The following is a 17049-nucleotide window of genomic DNA, read 5'->3' as shown; positions in this document are numbered from 1 at the left end:
ATGGGAAGTTCCCTGCAGACCAGCGTTAAAGATCTGGACCACAGTAGGCAAACTTTTCATAGTTACGGAACGTCGCAGATTGCTGGTATTCCAAATGTTCAAAGTTTGAGTAACGTCACGGCAAACATATCGCCTTATCCCAGACCAGATAGTTTTCCTCAACCGACGGTTGCAAGCGTGCTGTTCCCAGATACTTCGCAGTTCCCCCAATCACCGCCCTTCGGTACAACGCAAATCGGACAGCTGAACCAGTATCAGACTTACGATCCTGGTAGTTTTGCGACTACACCAGTGAACGTAAATCCAGTAATTCCACAGTTCTCCGCAGAAAGTTCTATCCCGTATCCGCAGTACGACAATCCTCCTCAGTTCGTGCAACCTAATCATTATCCGACAGCGGATATAGCGAACAGTCAATATCAATTTCAGGCGGCGGGTGTGGGACAACTACCAGACTCACCGATGTTCATACAAAGTCTGCAAAGTCCGATCGCTGTCACGGATCAGTATGTTGCTCCGAATTACGCTAGAACGGTCAGGACCGAATTGGTACCGCGATTGAGGAGGCCACCGAGATTTAACAAGTAAAAATGACTTTTTTTTTTTTTTTTTATAAATATTCCTGAACAGAAATCTGTAGCCCTAAGTAAAAGAAGAGTAAAAGGGGGAGGGAATACGATGAAGAATGTAGAACCGTATTCGACTTTTTAATCGAACAAAGGGCGTTTCACGTGTATCTGCAAATTTGCCAATTTAGTTGAATTATTAATGTGTGGAAGATATGGTAAAAGTTATTTCAATTTCTGATCCATTTTGAAATAAATTTTAACCAGTCTACATGGTCGATGTGGTATGCATTGAAGCGGTAATTGATATTTTTTTTGGCAAAATTGCGCGGATACACATTTTTAGATTGCATTAGCCGTTTGAAAATTCTGTCTAAAATGGTTTTATACGGACACACATGTACAGAAAAGAAACACATACATGAAAGTAAAAAAAAAAAAAAAATTTAAAAATAAAACAGAAAAAGGAAAAAAATAATCATTTTGACTTTTTTCCATCGTTTGATGTGACATGGCAGAGCATAGTAAGTTGAGCTCGATTATGATCCTATGTCGGAATTTATCTATATCGTGGAAACCCGAGAAACAAAAAGAGGCGGTTGCATACAGTTCGTTAAATTGTATATAAATTATGACTACTGCTAAGAATAGTCACATTTCTATAAATAAAGTATTGCGAAATCCTTCTGAGTGACAAATTTGTTTTTGTCGAGGTCGACCAGTGAATGAAAATTTGTTAAGTGGAACAAAGCCCACAGTCACATTACACGTAAAAATAAAAAAAGAAGAATCCATGAATTGTGAAATAAGAAGAAGGAAAACAAAGCAACTGGATTATAATTATAATATAAGTTCTAGTTTTAATGAATGGTATTCTACAAGCTATACTTTGCATAGAATTAGTGGAGGTTTTCCAATATTTGCATATTACTTAGCTTACCGCTATGTTTTTAATGTGCTTTACTATCTATACATGGGATGGCGGTGTAACGATGTTCATTGCAATACGACGTGCACCAAAAAGAATTCGACCTATGGGAAAAAGGAAATGCGTGTATCATTTTTTAAATTAAAAACAACAACAGAAAAAGTCATAAAAATAAAAAAGGGAGCAAAATATCAGTCCCTTCGGCATCTTTGCTTAATTTGAACATCGTGTCTCCACCGAACGTATGTACAGTGCAAACGTAGCTTTCGACGATCCGAGTATAATAAAAGCGATCGCAAAGAAATAACGATATAATCTTTCAGTGGTGAATGTTTTTGCTTTAGTATAGTAGCTCATAAACTCATAAGCATCATGTATTAATACGCGTAAGGTTAATCGTTAAGGATTCCTTATTAAGTACACATCTTGTATAACCAAGTATATACTCGTGTGTATTGAATTTTGAATTGCCTGCGTGTGTCGATCTCACCGGATGAGACATTAATACTAAATGAAAAAGAATAACATTGTTATGGTCACGCGGCGTCGAGAGGATACGAATGGAAACAGGGAGGAAAGTGGATGCGTTGCGCGACAGTGTACTTCAGCCCGTGGATCACTACCATCTTTTGTAGATACAATGGATGACGGAGAAATTGAGAGGAAAAAGAAGATGGAACGATATTACTGAACGGAGGTTCGATTTACATCGAATAATGTACACTGCGTTCGTTATAGCGAACTCTGATTTTTCTCCTGTATTCGATTACTATTCATGCATAACTGGAATCCCGTGTGTGCATACGTGATTTCATCAGACGACGATTCTTCTCGTACTACAAAAAAGCGTCTTACTTATCAGTGATTCTATAAACGTTACAAATACATGTATTTTATTTGTTCTTTTTTTCAAATTCATTCACGTACAGTTTGAACAAACTCGCCCGCTTATTGACGCTTCTCCTTTTGAATTATTAAAGTTGCTAATCGACGGATACATTATTGCGTGTAACAAATGGAGGGATGGATAACTGATCCAGAGTCAAATAGTGTGACAGTTAATGAAAACTGAACGTATGATGCAAATCAAGAAACTTGAGATGCAAAAGTTTCATGTTTATGAAGTGGTGTATGCATACCGCATTAATCGTTGACTCGATAGCGATGCAATAATGTGGCGATGGATTATGCAGGCGTAATTTCGATACGTTTGACGCGCGTCCAACTTACACCGATAGTACAAAAAGTTCTTCAGTAAAGCGAATCGAATGTGCGAGCCAAGATATCGCGGAACCGCGTTGAACGAATGGAAAGAATACATGTGTGTGTGTGTGTGTGTGCGCGCTTAAATGACTGATACGACTCGTCACGAGTATCTGGAGGAGGATGAAGAAACGATAAAACTATCCAAAGCGATGTCTAGAGAATCGTGACATGATTTCCTGGTCGGAGCATATTTCATAATATACTTTTGGAAAATAGGCATTACTTACATGCAAAGTATAGAATGTGTATCTGTGTAACGGAAGTACATTGTTAGGTTGAATCCCCAACCAATTGTTTCTTTAAGAAAAATGGGAAACAGTTAGAAAATAAATAAACGATTCAATTAGAGATCGTTGCCGATTTAATCGAAAATTCGTTTCGACCTAATAACGAAGACAAAGCGAAACGATTACTCGCTACGGGCGATGTTGATCTTGTGTAATTATTGTTTATTTCCTTAGTGTTCGTAGAATTACGAAACACACGGTGTGCCTTCGGTTCAATGATCTGATTTTTCTTTTTTCGTTTGTTTGACTGCAGAGCGCTGCTTCGCGCGATGACAAATCTAAACAGTTCACGCGTATCCGCCGTCCGCGAGCAGTTTCGTGCCAAATACGACACACAGTCGTCGCGAACATTTTGTTTTTAAATGACAAAACGAATGCGACAACAGACGATGTCTCGTCACTGAAACGTGACGAAATTATTGAAAATTCACTGCTTCTAAGGGAACATATCAGTTATGTGATGTAAAATTTAAAAGAAAAAAACGATCTATTGCAAATCTACCTAGAATTGATCTCTTTTTTTTTTTTTTTGTAATTCTGTATACAAAGTTTTGCACGTTTTTTCTTCGTTACGTCGACCAGAGTTTATGATGATACATGATATTCATGGTGTTCGTCTTCTTTAAGCCTAAATTATATTTTTATATAATTTGGAAGTTTTCTTTCTTTTTTGTTTTTTTCTTTTTTTTTCTCCCCTGTTTTGTTTCAAGCTTTCGTATGACTGTGACGATTGCAATTTGGTTGATTTGTGCATATTGTGAATGATCATATGCGCGAGTGTAATACAATATTCGGTTTTAAACGGAACGTAGCAAAAATTTGAATTTTACAAATGTATATGCACCCTTAAAAGTATTTCGTCCGTTGATCTTTATCGATTTTGCTTTATCTATTAGTGCGTGTGAATGCCAGGAGGATCTCGAAGAGCGTTTTAAATCGAATAGATCCATTGCTCAGAATCGTTCATCGAACACGATTAATTGTTTAAAAATTAATTGACTCAATTAATCACTACTGAAAATGAAGAAAAAAAAAATGAAAATGAAATTGACATGCTTACTTAATTTATTGCACCCCTATGCTGTTAATATTCCCTCGCTTAGGGGGTCTATAAGTTTGAGCGAAGTAAAGTAGCATATAATTGGGACTATCAGATGGAAAATTGAGGTATAATGAGAGAAATATTGTAATACACAATGAGATCGTAATGAAGAGAGAACGAAAGAGAAAGGGAAAGATTTTTCGTCTTTTTCGATAATGGGAAAGTATTTCTTTGTGGACGAAATTAGGAACGAGAAGAGAAAAGAAAAAGTTTTAGATTTGATTCGCAAAAAGGCAATTCACTTGTATGAATATTTTTCCTTTTGTTAAGTGTATCATATGGTTTTTTCTTTTCTCGTTCGTATTATTTATTCGCAAAAGAGATCTTACTCGTAAAAAAGAAGAAGAAAAAGACGAAGAAAAAGAATAAAAAGAAAAGCATATTTTCAGCCACTTACGAAGTCGGCTGGTACAGAAAAAGAGTAATAGTATTTTCAGCGAAATCGCAGAGTCTCGTGTACGAAGCGAATATAATAATCTTCAGATGACTGAAACGAAATTATCTCTACCATTGTTATGTATAGGCGGGATCGAATTTCATTTGCCATTGAAAATTTTAAAATTCCTATATTTGTCATTGCATCTTCATGAGATTATTATCAATAGATTGTGAGATTTTCTTGATGAAAATAAATCCAAACGCAACCGTATTGAGAATAATGTATAATTAAAAATAATTCGAATGAGGTAGTGTTTGGATACAATATCATCGGGAAAATTATATTAGTCCGTTAGTGTAATGTATGAAGATATAATGAAAAATATAAAATTTTCATTTTCATTAGTGGATGATTCATCTCGGTGTATCTCGACCACTTTCCTCTTTGAACGTTATGTGTTCAGTTTGATTATAGTCTAAAATTGATTAGATCGATGTCTGGAAAACTCGAATTTCATCGTATGACTGAAATACTGAGCACCCAATTTCGCGTTAGTTATCTGACGATTACTGTATAATATGAAATTAAGTCAACCACGAAACGATTTTCTCATACGAATTCATCTATGAGTTTTTGTTCGAGCGTTACCGCGTTTTGTAAGATTTTAGAAATGAACGAAGAAATAATCAGAAAAAGTAAAAGAAAAGAAAGAAGAAAAAAAGAAAAGAAGAATAGAATTTCCTGTAGATAGGAAGGCACGTTTTGAAACAATTTTTTATGCATTTTTCGTTGCATCTGTGCATGTGTCACGGATTTCAACCCTTTTCTCTCAACCGGTGTCGAAATGCAATTGTACAAAAAGAAACAAAACAACCATCGTCATCCTTGATCTTCCCAGTACGATCGATTTTTTAGATGAAGGAGAGCGAGAGCGAAAGCGGAAGAGATAGAAGGGTTTTAGAGGGGAAAAAGGCGATATTTATTTGCTATACGAAAATAATTGAAAGAAACGAGTTGTTGAAATTTTAATGTCGTTGCATAAGCGACATCTCTCAATGTCCTTTTCCCTTCTCAACGAACTTGGAATGCTTAGGCGGATCGGGGACTGGTACTAAACACCAAGTAAATTCCAACGATTTTACATAGAAATGTAGATATTCGTTCAATCCTTGTAAGAAAAAAAGAGGAAACAGTTTTATAAGATGTATAAATATAAACGATTCAGCGTGACTGGATGTAATTTGTAATTTTTATATGTGAAGGGGGATACGTTATTAGTTTTCATTTTTTTTCTATTCTGTTAAAAGCTTTGCTCCCTTCCGGTCCCTTTACCTTTTCCCCCATCTATTTTGTTTATAAGTTACATCATTTTGAGTTTGTAAAATAATATAGTCGATTTGAATAATCGACACGGTGTACTGGCACACGACACGGACATGGCATACAGATAACGACTTAAAACAATATAGCGAGGCCCGTTTCTGTAAACGAGGGCCATAAATATCTATAATCAAGGTTGTTTTATGTATGATTGTGCGTGTAACATTGTTAATAAACTAACGATGCTTATGAAAGTTGTTTCGCGCTTTGTTACATCTCGGTTTCCTCATTGCCGTACTTCCTCTTTTTTTTATTGAGATGTGCAATAGAATTGTATTAGGAAAATGTGAATGTTTTTTAATTTATGTAATTTCCTAATAGATCTTAAATTCTCAAAAGAGATATCAAGTATAAGTTATTATGTCACTTTAACGCTAAGCTTACTTACTTAACAAGCTTACGAATCAAAGGTAAAAGGAAATTAGTGTACGAACGAGTATAAAATTTTTTATTTGTTATTTGTGAAGAAAATTTGTTCGATTTTGCTAACTAGTGTACAGTAAATCATAAGAATGCTTACAAAATAGGTTTTGTATATGTCTGGCGTGTGCAATTCTTTCCACTGCAGTTCTTATTGCGTTTATGTACCTGCAAAATGATCCAGTTTTTATACTACATAAATTGAATCGGAGCTACATGTTGATAACAATATTTTACTCGAATAATCGGAGCAATTAACCAATAAAGAACATGCATTGTATCGTGTTTTCGCGTTCGGTTAAAATCTTATTTCACCTCTTATGCAGAAAGTTACGTCGATTTATTATAGCCGGAGAAAATGATTGCTCTTGTTCACGTGATTATTAGCAGCACGCCTTACGTGTTCCCGTAACGGCAAGCGGGGTTAGATTTAACAGTAATGACAATGAGTGGATAATAAATTTCTCTAGTTAAATTGCTACCCTCAACATCGTACACTTGTACGTATGTACATATATCTGCATACATATAGTCCCCATTCTACAACTCGATAGTACGATACTTCTCAATTGTGGTTTAAGAACAATTACGCGAGAAAGAAAAAAACTTAAACGTTTGTCTTGTTATTAAATGCAAACGCACACGGAACATTTTATAATTTATACGGCGTAATTAGATTGTCTTTTGTTTCAGGATGCGTTACGACATTACATTAGTACGTATCGTTTTTACGATTTCGTAAACCAATATCGGAGTACGATTCCAGAAACGTGGCATTGTTTTCTTGGATAGGAAGCCAGTATTAACCAGAAAAATGTTAACGGATAAAGCCATTATTGAAGTTTTGAAAAGCACGAGATATAAGGAAGTAGAAGAACCTAGGTAGGAGACTCTTTTTCTCAGAAATTTAGGACCAATCAAGTTTTCATAATTCTAATTCAGAAATAGAATATTATTTTGATTACATTTTTTTTTTTTTTTCAAATTTACGAACGCATGCGTAGCTTATGTTATACTGTAAATGAACCCTTAAGAGTCGAAGCGATAGTACCGCCGCCATGCCGGTAATAGTTGCGCGCGCACTTCGAGTCACGTTTCTATCACTGGAAACGTTCAGTTGCCGCTGCGCGGCCGCGTGATTCGCAGTTTTTCAAGTTCTCCTTCGGAAAAAGTTCCTCGTTTCTGTTATGTGTCTTCTATTTGATCCGCGACATAAAGTTAATAAAAAAGTTACTGGTTTGTTAACAAGAGTTCCTCGAGTTCCTTCTCTAAATAATTGTTCGCATTAGTATCGACGTGGAAAGAAAGTGACTACGAAACAATTAAACGTTAAAATCGACAAACTAAGATTGACAAGCGCACGTACACAAATTATAACGACGTTCAAGTAAGAGGAATTTTATTTTATAAACATTTTATTTTCTGCATTAAACAACGACAGTGATGGAACTGTAATTATGCTCGAATACTAACATATGAAGACACGCATTGAAAGATGCGGGAACACGAAATTTGTTTCTAGGAAGCGGAACAATAGGAAAGCGAGGGTTATGAAATAAGAATAGTGACCTTGGTGCAACCGCATTGTTAACAGATTGTTGCCTTTTTTGATAACTAACCTGATGACGCTTTGGTAGAATGACACGTTGTGGCGTGCTCCTCGTGTAAACACGGTATATGTATACCTTCGATTTAAAGATTTCGTTTATTGGCTCTCGATCGTGTAAAATTTGACGTGTCGAGTAATAAATGGCAACGAGTGTGACGTTTTATGTTTTTAGAGGCAAGTACATAGGTACATACGTGCACCGAAACGGTACTCTTACGGACGGAAATACACGGAAGTCGTAAATTGGTTAAAAGTTTTAGGTTAAGCTTGTGAACCTGAATGGATCAATTGGTTCGCGTCAGCTGTCATAGGCAAATCGAATACGTCTTTGTAAAATACTGTGTTTGTGTTCGCGAAAGCAACAGTTGTCTCAAGAATATCACTAGATATCGAAACCTAGCTAGTTCATTTAATCAGACAAAACTTTTGCAATACTTTCGACAGTTCCTTTAATGAAACTCGACAAAAAAGATACCTAGATTTATAAATTATGAAATTTCAGACGTTTCTTTTTCTCTGTTATTTAATTAACAATCTTAAAGCGTTGGTTGCAGGTTTTCTTAAGAGAGTGTTTCGAACATGTTTATCGCATTAAGTTTCCGCTTTCCTAGTGAAAAAAAATTTCGCGCAGTAAAACTTTAATCGAGACGCTACAATACGATCCATGAGATTTCGTACGGCTTGATTGGAGAATTGTTTCACAGACGCAAAGTATTTCGAACTTGCTTATTAACGCGAATTTCCTATTTAGACGAATGCAGTTTCAAATAAGGAGCCTCCATCTTTCATAAAAATCGCACTTATCAGTTGCGTTTCACATTAAAAAATGTTTACGTAAAATGTGTCTGACCAAATTGATAATTAAATAATCTCATACGAGCATTCGTTTAATTTAAATTTTATCGAATAAATTTTGTTCAACGATCAACAACACTGTTTAGGAATAGTATTTGCGTGTGATATTATAAACGATTCTCGCGCTTGTATAACCATTCCTCTTTTATGTTTTGAATCGTTAGAAAATCAGTAACGTTTTTTTTTTTTTCTCAAGCTTAATGTATTGTCTGTCGGATAAGAAAAGTTTCCGCGTCTGTGTAATACAGTTTTAAAACGAACCCAGAGTTCCTCGAGCGTTGTTTCCGAATGAAATTTTTAATTAAACGAAAAAGATGAGATAAAGAAATGATATATGGAAAAGTAGTGAAATCGACATTGGAGAAGTACATGCTTCATGAATGAAACGTACGATCTCTGTTTCCCGGAGAAGGCACGGTGTTCCTTCTATCGGGATGAATTGAACGACGTCGTTAGGAAAGTAATTGCATTCGATCAGCTAATTGCGTCGCGATAAAACGCGTAAGTTAGCTGCTGTGGGTTTTCTGCACGCTCCTGTTACGAGATACGACCTGGGCATCGTGTCCTCGGTGAGTACCACCTTGTTCCATTATTCAAATTGAATCTCTTGTGGGATTGCCACGCAAACGCCGCAGCCCTCACGCTCCGAGATCAATTATTTCCGTGGGATCGATCAATTGTTTTGCATTTGTCGCGATACTGTACTCGGAGGTTTAGGATGAACGGGCCGGGGAATTAGTAAGAAGAAGATTATTTAAACAATGGCCATGTGACAAAACATTACGCGTGAATAACGAGAATAAATTAGGGAGTATGTCGATAATTTTCATGTCAACGAAAATGTGACCGCGGATAATCGAGAGTCCAATGTAGTTGTTTTTCGCATTTTCCACCCTCTAGTCACCCTTGTCGTGCATATCATTTCGCGTATGAAAATTTTAATCCAGTCCATACCGAGATCCATGTCCGTTGTGCTCTCATTTTGGTGATTTACCAGTGCTACGCGATCGTTTCATTACAAAATGGCCATTTATCAACTTCACGTAACCGCTGCGTCGGACCCTTGCGTCGCTGCATTTTCACGTCACAGTTTACGATGCAGTTAGTTGGCCAGCTAACTACAGCGATGTCTTAACTCGATAAATTTGTCTAACGACTAGGACTCTCGAGTGCCTGCACCTCATGATATCCTTTAGATTTTATTGGCTATGAATAGGGATGTGACGAGTCTGTGGCGAAGTCGTTATCGAAGTTTATCGGTTATACCGTGAAAACGATGCTTTGCATTCACCACCGATAAAATAAATATCGATTATCGTTTAGCTGCGAGCGTTTTTTTCATCTTCTTGTTCGGAATAACTACACAGGTATTACAATTTCTTTAATTTCGATTGCGATTCGAAAAGTATCATTCTAATATTTTATTCTTATAATATTTACGATTTACGAAGCTTCCTGTTAGATTACTCGAGTAAATAGAAGCAGTAAGGCTGAAATTTCATGTACAGCTTTATGGTAACGAAGTTACAGACTTTATCGTAATGCAGTCTGGTACTTGCAATCTCATACGACGCCAGTAAATATCTTCGTGGTAATAACGGGCACCCACACCTATCTTCATAAATCGAGCACATAACTCTGCGTTCGATTTTATGATCGATGCTTTATTTTCACGATGCTGCGCCGCGTGTATTTATGTACGAAAGCATCGAGGTGTTCTCTAGTACAAGAAAAATCTCAGAGAGAATGAATATGTGCATCGTGTGTAAAAATGAATCTACTTTTTTTCGGAGCTTTTTATTAACCAATAGATTTATTTTCCGAGTAAATTGGAGTCTAACGACACGAGTGCATATAATTGTAACTTTTGTCTGTGGGTGTAAAATTTTTAAATAATTCCAATTTAAATCTATGCCTATAGTCTATACATATAGCAGCGGTTACCTTTCAGTTGTACAATTATTTGCATCTGTGAATACGTAGAAATTGTTCGAGCTAAAGTTCCTACCGTTTTACTTAATATCAACTTATACGTAGCTTGTATGCTTATGCTTCTGTGCAGGGTTCAGTGAATTCAAAATGGGTTACTCAGATCATAGACAAGAGTTACCTCTGTATCGTTCGTAGATCTGAACTTAGTTGCATGTGCCTCTTTATCATTAAACTTTAGCTTTGTATTTTAGAGATTTTACCAATGAAAAATTACCGAATAAAGAAGAATTTCGCGAGTAATTGAACGTTTCTACAGAAATGTTTTTAGGATTAATTTTTCTTCCGCAAATAATTCTTGTCTCGACTAAAAGATTATATAAAAGTTATAAAAAAAAATAATTTGCGGTTACGTTACTATGAATTTCATTCGAAAGGAGACAATGTTAGATTTGTAGCGAGTAGTGTACTCTATACATATACTTGATATTCTACTGTAAACCTTTGAAAAAATTTATTCACTTTCACATCTTCTTGACGATTGTGGTTTAAGGAGTGTATGTATAAAATCCGATGACAAAACACTTGGTTTCTTTCATACTTTTTTAATCCATTAAAATAAAAATAATCCTAATCGATTAAGCTTTGATTAAATTTCAATTACTTACTGAATGTCAAGTGAATTTTAGTTAATGTCCAATCAAATTTTTCTTCTCGATACGTGATTAGGTACCGGTTGAGTTTGTGCCGGGACACCACAGAATCCAAACAGTTTTGCTCTTTTGTCAGAAAGCTATGTAGATCGATTATCTTAATCGAAGCACTTATCATAAAGATTGTCATCAAAGTACCAGGAATTAAAAATTGTTCTATACTGGGGAGGAAATTAACAGTGGCTTTATTCAAGTGCTCGTATCTTTGCGAAACAGCATCTTGAACTGTATGTAGTATCGATTTCCACTGTTCCTTATGCTATTTTAAGCTGGCATGCGCCGAATAAAATACTCTTCGATCAGTCTTTAATAAAATTTCTAAGGATGCTATCGTCTTGGATGTTTCGCAAACTCCGTTACAACTACTGGAATACGCATTTCACTTTACGTCAAATACACGCCGTTGCTGGCTTATCGATAAAATGCTTTCTTACTCGGGAATAATATATCAGGTGGATTCGTAAATTATGTCCTTTGACCAATAACATAGAGATCAACCAACATTGGCACGAGTCGTTTTTAAGTAAATTAAAAAAGTATCGAGTGAAATTTCAGCAATTTCAAATACAGACATCGATACTCGTATACTCATATATTGCAAGCTGCATTTTCTATAAATGTATTACTTACATTTCTAAAATTATGGAGTATCTGCACCTAATGTCTAACATATAGCAACAGGTACTTGTATATCAGCCAACAGAAGCGTGTTAACACTCCATACTCCACGTTGTTTATCAAGTCACATATTTACTATCTACATTTTCAAAGTTTCACTTTGTCTTATGATTAATCTGTGCCTATGTATTTAAACTGTACGATATCCGTTGATTATTATTGAACATCTGTTTGCTTTGTCATGTTCTTCGATCGTCATTTCCAAAGAAAATAAAAACATATTTTTCACCTAACAGTCTAGTGGAATGCTAGAATCTAGACGGTAAACTTTGTTATAAGAATAGGAGCGTACTTATCATCGATAATAGTGCATCTCTCGAATAGATTCGTGGTTTTAGCGTGGCATGGATGCATTCGATGAAAGCTGTGCGTGCGTCATGATACAGAGAACAGTCAGGTACTAGCACGGTTAATAGCCATGTTGAGAACATTATCGGGTGACCTTCGTTGACCTCTCTTCCGCCTTCGTTCCTAGCATGAAACTCTGTCGAAATAAACGCGATTTCCATCTATCGACCTAATTTCGAGGAGTCTCGAACTTGTCGATTTCGCTCATCGATACGAGCAATTTGCTGCGTGAACTTGCGCGAACTACTGCACTTCGGTAATTAATATTCATGTCAATGACGGGGAGGATTTCGATTAGGAACGCTAGAGAAATCAATTTTTTCCACTGAATTTCTTGAAAGCATGTATCCCTTAAAAGAAACTCCACTTGCGTACGAGATCTAGTTAAAAAAAAAACTAGTGGTCGATTGAACTTGTAAAATCGGTACAGCTGCGAAACGTGGAAAAGTCTTAAGTCTGCTTACATACCGTAGGTACAAGCTTTGCTATTATTAACAATTTTCACGAAGAATAACTTTTCTATCGTGGGTAACACCGGATTGCCAGGTTTCACCGCGAGGAGGTTGCTGCGAGTCAAGACCCGAAGAGAGATAGGTGGAATCCAAGTTCCATCGATCTCCCTTTCACATTCTTCGATTACTAAACTTAGGAGACAGAAGGTTCCTTCGATTTTCTAGTTTAGTTATGCCAAGCAATTATTTCGTTAAAAAGGATGAAGTTAAATCGAAGGAGACGCGACGCGACATGATTACGTTTTGATCGTAAGAGTATAAAAATTTATCGAAACGAGTCGTCGTCTGTTATAGTAGTACAGAAATCGATCGGATGTTTAGTAACCTGGTATCTGGCGCGTCTGTCGCAGCAGCTTTTCTTATTAAGCGAATCTCTTGTGTCTCCTTTTGATTCGAGCTACTTCAAGATAGAATTCCGTCGACTAATAACAACACAATTGTAATAATGAAACACTCTATAATTACCATTTTGAATATTATTATTGGAGAGTATGTAAACAAATGAAACTGTGAATTTAAAAATATTTGAGAACCACCGAATTAATGTATCGAAATAATTCGTTTGAAAAGCAAATGCTAGCGTCCGGTTTGTCGAATTGCGCGAATTAAACGTTTCATCGTTTTACGTTCGTTTCGCTTCGTCGACCGGTTTTTAGCAAAACTTTTAAGTACGCCCGGCCTCGTGGTGTTTCATAACAACTTTCGAAAGTATCTGAAAATTCAACTTCTCGGCGGAATTATTTGTAAACTGAACGAGCGGTCCGCGAAGCCGATATTTTTATTCTACGGTTATGAAAGACGCTTCGATGGCCGGAACGTGATCTCTCTGAGAGCAAATAAAGGATATATGTATATTATCACGTATTATTACGGTCTTTCGTTTTTCTTTCGTCTGCGCGAACAAATATTTCCCCGCGCGATCAAGAATTTTTTGAGGAAAACAGTGAACTTGGAGTTTCCGGTTCGCTTCGTCCTGATTCAATACCAAGCGACTGCACATTGAACAATCCTATCAAAATCGATTGAAGGTGTACCTACCGTACTGTAAAGAAAACTTTTGGTAACCAAATTCAACGACCACTTTTGACTATCCCACGCGAGGGTGGGTCCCTTTCGACTGGAATCGATTGTCTTCGCGGGAAGTAACATTTTCGCTGGCAAGTGCTAATCCGTTCGATCTTTACGCCTCCGCGAGCAGAGAGAAAGCGTTTCCCGCGGGACACGAGGAAATTCCCTCCAACCATTTTGTATTCGTTGTTGTCGATAAATGGGATGTATGTACATAAATGAACTCACCGATACTTACGTCGGGTCTAATCAATTCAATCGATCGAACAATATATTTGGGACTATACAGCACAGATATTAGGAACTTTTTACAGGAACAGGATGATAAAAAGAAGTACTCGTCAAGAAAAATAAAAAGTATCTAATAGACATATGTCTTAAAATCGATTCTGATATCGACAATCGATATAAATAAGAATTGATTCACTATAATAACATGAAACAGTCGAACAAAAATTCCTGTACTAAATTTCTCATAATTGAGTGATGCGAATAGAACGAGCACAGGTATAATATTATTCTTAATTGCTTTAATACGCAAGCTTTGAAAGCAGAATAATCGAATGATCGGCACTCGTATCAACGTTCCGTTTGTCCTAGAATTGACAAGTTTTAGTTGTTTTTAATTAAGATATATTTTCAGTATTGAATTTATAATCAGATCACATTTTATTACAAAGGGTTAATTTCGATGAAATTTCAGTTGTTGTTTCGAAGAAACGATAAACTCTAAAAAAGTTAGTTAACTCGAAATTCGAACATCTACTCGTTCCCGACTTACCACGTCGCTCTCTTCATCTTGAGAATTCAACTTTATTAAAGTTCGCGTCAAGTTTACGCTTAAAAATCTCGTACACGTGCCAAAAGGAACGCGGTTGGCAGTTATGTATGTATACACTTCGTAGGATGTTATGCTTTTCTGGCCGCTGCTACGGCCGACACGACAGTTTCGAGACACAGTTTCTAAGGTATTATTTCAACATCACGATATCCGAGTATTATACCGCCAGATGATCGGTTAGAGAGAAACATCACGATTACAGCTGTCGCGTTTTAATACATGAAATATTCGTTTGCTTTTTAAGTAAGATGAAAACACGACAACTTTTTAACAAAACAATTTCATCGATCGATATAACCATCGTTGAAGTCGAAATATTTTTGACAAAGTATTATAAAGGTGTGTACTGATTCACTAGCCTCCTAAAGGTATCACAACTGCGAATAATTGAACTCCGGTCAATTGAGACTCCATTGTATTCGTTTTGAGTAGTAAAACATTAGATTGATCGGACATCTTACAAATGCTATACATGTATATTTCGAATCATGTCGCTGCAAATAAGCAATATATTTCCAATTACAGATAGGTGAGTGATTGTGTTCATTACAAGTTGTTAAAGTAAAGAAATGGCTTCGTAGGGGTTTATATTTGCAGGGAAAGTTTATCCGTAGCGAGAAGTCGATTATAAAGTTTCTAATAGCCACTTCGAAGAAGATTCTATGTGGTGATACGAAACGTTGCAGTAAATATCTTTGCTCCTCAGGAAATATCAGTCGAACTCAATGATATAAAGATCGCGATGGTATAAAACATGATATACAAGGTGTTCGGCCACCCCTGGGACAAAATTTTAATGGGGGATTCTAGATGGCAAAATAAGACGAAAATCAAGAATACCAATTTGTCGATGAAGGCTTCGTTAAACAGTTATTAACGTTTAAAGTTCCGACCGTACTGAATTTTTTTCTCGAAAATGCGCAACATTTCGGGGGTATGTCTATCCACCAAAAATGATTCTAATTGATCCCCGCAATCGAAAATAATTTTTCCAGAACGATTTGAAATTTTTGAATTTAATTGTTAATAACTTTTTAACGAAGCGTCCATCAGCAAATTGGTATTCTTGATTTTCGTCTTATTTTCGCCTCTAGAATCCTCTATTAAAATTTTTCCCAGGGGTGGCCGAACACCCTGTACGTATGCTAAACTAAATGGGCGAGTTGCAATATACGTGCGTACAATGTCTTCTACGTAGCGGACACTTTAATTAAACATATTTTATTTGTTGAACGTTTTATATAGGAATATACATATGTACATTGTTAAGAGAACCTCTGTTTTATTTAACAAAATTTGTTACAGGCATTCGTTCTGATTAAAGGATTACTTAGTCTTTGTAAAAATAATTGATTGGTCAAATGGGGTTTAATTTTCGAAGCTGAACCATATAAACGTACATACAGACTTGATCGATGAGAATAAAATTCAATTAAACACAAAATGAATTATGTGAAATTGTTTCAGTAGTCGTTAATCAAATAGCATTTAAAATTTTCTGATAATGCTGTTCGTTTATTAAATGTTACAAATAATAAATAATATAGTTTGAAAATATGCTAGAATTGCAGATAACGTTCTAATAGATTATTATCATGTTATTAATTTAATTAAGCGTCTGATAAAGAAAGTGATCGTAATTTTAATTGAAAGTTTGTTGGATTAATTTCATTATATTTCAGAATATTGTTGGCACGATAAAACATTCCGTAGATAGAGGAGGGTATAAAACGGACCTATGCGATGGTCCGTTCAGTAGAATAAGTAGAATAAATTATTCGGTACATCGACTGTGGAAACGATTTAAAAATATTTATACCAGAAATTTTGCCGATCGATTGGGCATTTGACTTTTAGCAGATAGTCCGATGCAAGTTAAATTAATTTGAATGTTGGAAACCGTGTTTCGTGACAGGTTGCTGTTTTCATTGCTCGTGCTGTTTACTTTTCCCTCGATTCGATTTACGACATTCGAGTTATGTTGACAATACATGTTGAGATTGAAAACGCTTGGAAAACGAATGAATGGATACGTCCATTTAGACAAGAGAAAGCAACAGTGAAATATGTCACGGAGATTTTAACTTGAACGTGAATAATGTTTGTTAGAAACAATAGGGGGTATGAATATTTTCGAAACAATCCATCGATGATATGTGTAATGTTCC

The 17049-nt window shown here is 35.9% G+C and overlaps 1 protein-coding gene across 2 annotated transcripts in view; it reads left to right on the top strand.

Moving 5' to 3' along the window:
* Window positions 1-7088: 7088 nt before the first annotated feature.
* The window catches only part of Dh31-r (Diuretic hormone 31 Receptor), a 153367-nt gene continuing 143406 nt past the window's right edge, over window positions 7089-17049 (top strand). Inside the window, exons 1-2 of one of the 2 annotated variants that reach the window (XM_076778222.1) lie at window positions 7089-7144; window positions 7215-7715. The gene's annotated coding sequence lies outside the window, so the exon portion shown is untranslated. The remainder of the gene's footprint in view (window positions 7145-7214; window positions 7716-17049) is intronic. The other variant, XM_076778223.1, reaches the window with a different exon arrangement.

The sequence above is a fragment of the Colletes latitarsis genome, chromosome 11 (assembly GCF_051014445.1).
Source record: "Colletes latitarsis isolate SP2378_abdomen chromosome 11, iyColLati1, whole genome shotgun sequence".
Lineage (NCBI taxonomy): Eukaryota > Metazoa > Arthropoda > Insecta > Hymenoptera > Colletidae > Colletes > Colletes latitarsis.
The sequence above is the reverse complement of the archived record's forward strand: the minus strand, read 5'-3'. Positions and strand labels throughout refer to the sequence as shown.